We start from the raw sequence: 6,602 nt of genomic DNA, 5'->3' as shown, positions 1-6,602 counted from the left end.
GGTGGGCGCTTTCAGTCAGAGCGTGTCATTGACGTTGACAAATTAAAAAAAAATGAGCCGATTAGGCCTAGTTGTTCGCTTGACCTGTTGATTTTATATTGTTTTCAGACGAGTTTTGACAAAGCCCTCACAGGCCTGTATCATAAACTGCAAGCCCATCAGGATTTATGCTTGAAATAATTACTTCTACAAACGGTCGAACCGGTTGTTCCGAATAAACGAAAGCGGCCCTGAAGACATCTCGTTGGCCTTCAAGATTTCAAGCTCCAGGCCTAATTTTAATGCCAGTAGCAAAAAAATTGGGCAAAATCACAACCTTTCCGTATAACAATGGAAATATCCTGTGGTAAATGACCCGGAGTAATGTGTCAATACTTTTATTTATTTTTCATTTAGCAGAAGCTATTTATAGAAAGTCATTATATATATTAATTGGCATGTAAAAAAACCCACAAAAAACCTTTATACCATTACTGTATTCTTCAACATATTATCTTATCCCTCACTTGATCAATAATTGGTGTTTAATCGTGTACATATATGTCTAATTAACACAAGAAATAATATAAAATAATTTATTTTGCCTTTGGTGCCGGCATAATCAGTATTTCATTCCATATGGGATATATTATAGTACCACGGATTTTTTCGGGATGCAATTAATTCTATTTTGTAATTTTAATATGAAGTAAAATTAGAAGCTCAAACTTTCCAATGGTGGTAATGGTGTAAAGTAAGAAACTTTTGTAACTGAAGAAAAATACTTAATCGTCTGCTCCTGTTTTTGATAGTGAAAAAATACCATTTGTCAGCGGTGGAGCATCTTAAATATATCACGCGAGAAAATGTAAATTTATTACTTTCTATATCCATAAATTAAAAAAATCAAATTACCATGATCTTATTCTGGGAATTCGAAATAAGAAATCCTTCACGCCTAAATCAATATTATAACATAATATAATAAATATCATAAAGTGCTGGACGACTGTGAATTTGAACTTTTACATAGTTAAAATAGAAACATATACTATACATTTGATATGTCATGTTTCTGGATATGTCAAAAAATTTAAGAGACAAATGGAAAACGCAATCTTTTAAATTAAATTGATAAATACGTACCTTTTGGCATAGTTTTTTTTTCTTTTCTTTTTTCCTTTTTTTTTTTTTTTTTTTTTTTTTTTTTGAAGTTAGGCAATAAAAATAATTTCAATTTTGCACTACACGGACACATTTTTGATATTAAATGCATTTTTTTTGTTCTTCATGGCTGAATAATTTAGTTATTGATACAAATTATGAATTATAAATTATACTTCTCGATACATGTATCCCTTTCCCTTTGCAACTCTGGTTTCAACAATTCAGACCTTGCAAGACACAGCGTACTTTTAGACATATATATATTTTTTAATCTTTTTTTAAGCGTTTGGCAATGTTTGTCGCGACATCCTATTTCTTATGATATTAAGAGAACATGTTTGAAAATTGGTCCAGTTTTTTTTTTTTTTTTTTTAGTATTTCCAAAAAGAACACAGTCAATCGTTCTCGACGGTATACCGTGTTCTTATGTACCAGTACAGTCAGGGGTCCCTCAGGGATCCGTCCTCGGTCCACGTTTATTCATGTTATAAAAGTAGCAGTAACTTCTTTATCCATCTCATTGCAGTAATACTGTTCGCCGAAGACACGCATTTGTTAACCCCATTGTGTAATCTCGACCTTCAACAAGATTTAGAGAAATTGAATAGCCGGGCGGGAAAAGCAATTTTATCATCTAATATGAAAAGTCAAAGGTGGGGGGGGGAGAAAAAAATTAACAGCTTATATCTTTATCAAAAATTGTCAATGTCTCCAACCGTTAATGACAAAGAATTAACAAATTAGACATGTCACGATGTGTTCTGTAAAAAGAATCATTTGGTTATATTCAGTCACGAGAACTTTAACTTAGAGTTACCACGTTGCTAATATAACTATGTACTCACAAAACTAACCTCTAGCTAGTTAAAACAAATGGGGATTATTCTATATTCAATAAACTGTAAACGTTTAGAACTATCCAATAATACCACTACATCAGGTATGTGACACCTAAATATATTCAAAATTAAAAGAATAAGTTAAACAGAAAAAAAGTGCCCGAAAAAAGTCGATTATTTTCATGTATCTGTGCGCTATTCCTGCGGTCTATCTTGAATACGGTTTCAATAGACGTAATTTCGGCTAAATTAGCTAAAGTAGATAAAGTATACCTAAGGTATATTTTGAAAGCGTCAGTGTTCATGTTTGGGGTCCGCCAAGGAAGTGTGTTAGGCCTTCTTATATTTCTTGTTTATTTTGCACTTTATTTACTCTGACCTCTTTCGGAAATTCAAAGACAGAATAACTGTAATCTGACCTTCATGAAATTGAGAAATGGACTAACACAAAACTGCAAGCACGCGAGCTTTGGAAATCAAATCAAGTATCAAGATAACTTATGTCATAATCAATTGTAGGATGCCATTACAGTGTAAAGGAGAAGTATTCCATGAGAGACTAGCCTTCAGCTATAGACTGAGATTTCAAAGTAGAGTTCTAATACTATAAATAACCCCATCCCTACTTTGAAACTAGAATGAGACGTGTCACAGAGTCAAAATATTCTAGAGAGTTGTGGCCTGTTTAGCTCTCAGTGAAAATATCAAACAAGCTGCCAAATGAGTAAACAAAAAGAAATCTTATTTTCAGAACATTCACATAAATTAAACGAATAACATCATGTTTTTGTTTCTTGATATACTATATGTTGACACAAAGTCAAAATTGTTTTTAAAGGGACAATTCACTCAGGCTAATTCTTTTACATAACCAAGAAGTAAAATATGACATAAACTTATTGTTCTATATTCTCAATGAAACATATAACAAGAAATATTGACAAATTCCACGTTATTGTTTAGTATTTTAATTGATACTGTTGTAATTACAAATCGTTGATCAATACGATTAAGCAGGTACAATATGTACGCTGTACCCATACGCGAGCCAAAGTCATGCACGTTAAACAAATGAACTATTAAACCACTGAGGAGGTGATAAAATGAATTTTTAGGCAAGACGATTCGCCTAATAAGGTAAACACGCTACTGTCAGAGCGATTTGAGCAGTTCTAGACAAAAGTTGCATTACTCTTCCAGCAAGGGACAGGGTTCGGCATACAAGATGTTCGACCACAATGTGTAAAGGCGGACAGCGAGCGAGTTTGAATATTTCACACGTATTTCACCTCCATGGGCTTTACTGGCATATCATAGTAAAACCGACTGATCTAATTTCCATTAGGACTGGTTTTTTCCGATATATGTACAAATTTTAATGTTCTCTTAGACTGAATTGTCCCTTTAATGTACTGTCATGCCTATACAAAGGAGAACCACTATATATATATAAGAGTCTAGAGCACTTAAGATGCATTGATGCTATATTTGCGTTACATTCAATAAACATAGTCTTTTAGCAGTTACAAACGTTTATACTGTTGTTTTGTTGACTTTCAAAAAGCGTTCGATCTTGTCGATCGTATACATTTATGGTTTAAATTATCAAAGTTATGAATACGAGTGAAACTCCCCAAATTGATGAAATCCTTATATGGGCATGTGAAATCATGTGTAAGTCTTAACAAAATCGGTCTCTTTCGAGGAGAAATTCTCTCCTCAATACTTTGTTATACATTAATGATTTTGAATCCTTCTTCATATTATTGTAATTCGCAATATGACTTTCAAGATCTGAAATTATTTCTGATGCTTTATGCTGACGATATGGTGTTATTTTCGGAGACTGTTCAGGGTCTGCAAGATTTACTAGATAACCTATACAGTTGCGTAGGAAGATGAAACGTAATGGGGGGGGGGGGGGGGGCAGTCCTCAATATTTCGTAAGAACCCCCCTTCGCGGTACCCACTGGAGATAATTGATATACTTTTTTTTATATGTTATTACATAAAATCCTTGTACACATCTATAGACATTGGCGTCGCTAACAAGAAATTAATGAATACGCAAATTAGCTTGCAAGTTTGAGGGGTCCGATGTATCTCCTGGAAAAATATTACGATGTAGAATGACTGAGATGAGTTTTACGATGTAATTTGATGATTTTGCGAGCGCCTAAGGCGTGATATTTTGGTGTTTGGGGGATCGGGGTCTCCCCGGGAAAAAATCTACGATTTAGAATGGCAGAGATGAGTTTTACGATCCATTTTTCAATGTGCGAGCGCCGAAGAGGCGAGATTTTGGTGTTTGCGGGGTCCGAGGGTCTCCCCCGGGAAAAAAAATTTACGATTTGGAATGGCTGAGATGAGATTTACGTTGTATTTTGATGATTTTGCGAGGCGCCGAAGGCGTGGTATTTTGTGTTTGTGTTGGGGGGGGGGGGGGGGGGGGGGGGGCGAAGGCGCGAGATTTTGGTGTTTAGGGGGGGTCCGGGTGTCTCCCCCGGGAAAATTTTTACGATTTAGAATGGCTGAGATGAGTTTTACGATGGATTTTGTTGAATTTGCGAGCGCTGGAGGCGTGAGATGTTGTTATTTGGGGGGGGGGGGGGGGGGTCGGGGGTCTCCCCGAGAAAAAATATTACGATTTGAAATGGCTGAGATGAGTTTTACAATGTCTTTTGATGAATTTAAAGCGTTCTTTACACGGTAATTTTTCGATTTAAAGTTACCTGCATTTAGAAACACACATTGTTGTGTAACTCAAAATAATAATGAATTGATTGTCTTGCTAAGACATATAAAAAATTAATATTTTAAGAAGCATTTTGTTTCAAATAGTATAATCCCTTGATGGACATTTTTAGTCTAGTTCGTGTGAATAAGTGGGGGCGAAGGCGCGAAATTTTGGTGTTTAGGGGGGGTCCGGGTGTCTCCCCCGGGAAAATTTTTACGATTTAGAATGGCTGAGATGAGTTTTACGATGGATTTTGTTGAATTTGCGAGCGCTGGAGGCGTGAGATGTTGTTGTTTGGGGGGTCGGGGGTCTCCCCCGAGAAAAAAATATTACGATTTGAAATGGCTGAGATGAGTTTTACAATGTCTTTTGATGAATTTAAAGCGTTCTTTACACGGTAATTTTTCGATTTAAAGTTACCTGCATTTAGAAACACACATTGTTGTGTAACTCAAAATAATAATGAATTGATTGTCTTGCTAAGACATATAAAAAAATTAATATTTTAAGAAGCATTTTGTTTCAAATAGTATAATCCCTTGATGGACATTTTTAGTCTAGTTCGTGTGCATCGAATTTTCATTATTAAAGGTTCGAACATTCGAACGTTTTAGGAAACGTGCCGCGCAGCGGAAAATTTTCTAAAATGAAGTACAAAAATGTGCAGGAAGACCCTTTTTTTCTTTCAAGTGTGCATTTTTAGAACATTTCACTCGGCGAAAATAGGGGAGGGGGGGGGGGCAAAAAAGACATGTTTACATTCTTTATTGGAGGCATCTCCAAAATGTTATATATATAAATATATAGTTGATTATATAACCTTGCCTTTTTATCTTACGAAATATATATTGACAAACGGTATAGAGTTTGTCTTAGGCCAAAAAAAAAAATATGTCTGTCTATGGTTACCCGACCGATCCTAATTTTTTACCCCCGACCCCGACTACTGGAAAACCCCATCTGTATTTAAATTAATTGGGCTATTAAGAGTGAAAAATATAAAGGAGTTATGAATATATATATGTCTAATTAACACAAAAAATAATATAAATATAATCTATTTTGCCTTTGGTGCATGCTCAATCATTACTTCATTCCATATAGGATATAGTGCCACGGATTTTTTTCGGGATGCAATTAATCATCTTTTATATTTTCAACTTGAAGTAGAATTAGAAGCTCAAACTTTTCTATGGTGGTAATAGTGTAAAGTAAGTAACTTTTGTAACTGAAGAAAAATAATAAATCGTCTACTGCTGTTTTTTATAGTGAAAAATACCATTTGTCAGCGGTGGAGCATCTTTAACCTATCTGGAAAGACTAAAAAACGATATCATTCAGTCAAATTTTGACGACCAGAATCGTTTCCTTTCTCGTCCACAACCACTAGAGGTAATGGCAAAACGTTATTTAAAGATGCTCCACCGCCGACAGGACATAAATGATATTCATCATTTGAACAGTAATTGGCGTTTAATCGTGTATGTATATGTCTAATTGACACAAAAAATAATAAAAAATAATTTATTTTGCCTTTTGTGCGTGAGGAATCAGTACTTCATTCTATATAGGATATAGTGGCACCGAATTTTTTCGGGATGCAATTAATTATTTTTCATAGTTTTAACTTAAAGTAAAATTAGAAGCTCGAACTTTTCAATGGTGGTAAGGGTATAAAGTAAGTAACTTTTGTAACTGAAGAAAAATACTAAATGGTCTGCTGTTGTTTTTGATAGTGAAAGAATACTATTTGTCAGCGGTGGAGCATCTTTAAGAGGCGGACCAGGACCAGAATAACACAAAGTACATACTTCTGACGGCAGTAGTTGTTATTCCTGTATTGATTCTGTTCAAGACAAATGGCAACTTTAACAACTTTT

Source organism: Argopecten irradians, chromosome 5 (genome assembly GCF_041381155.1).
Source record: "Argopecten irradians isolate NY chromosome 5, Ai_NY, whole genome shotgun sequence".
NCBI lineage: Eukaryota > Metazoa > Mollusca > Bivalvia > Pectinida > Pectinidae > Argopecten > Argopecten irradians.
Note: the sequence above shows the minus strand (reverse complement) of the source record.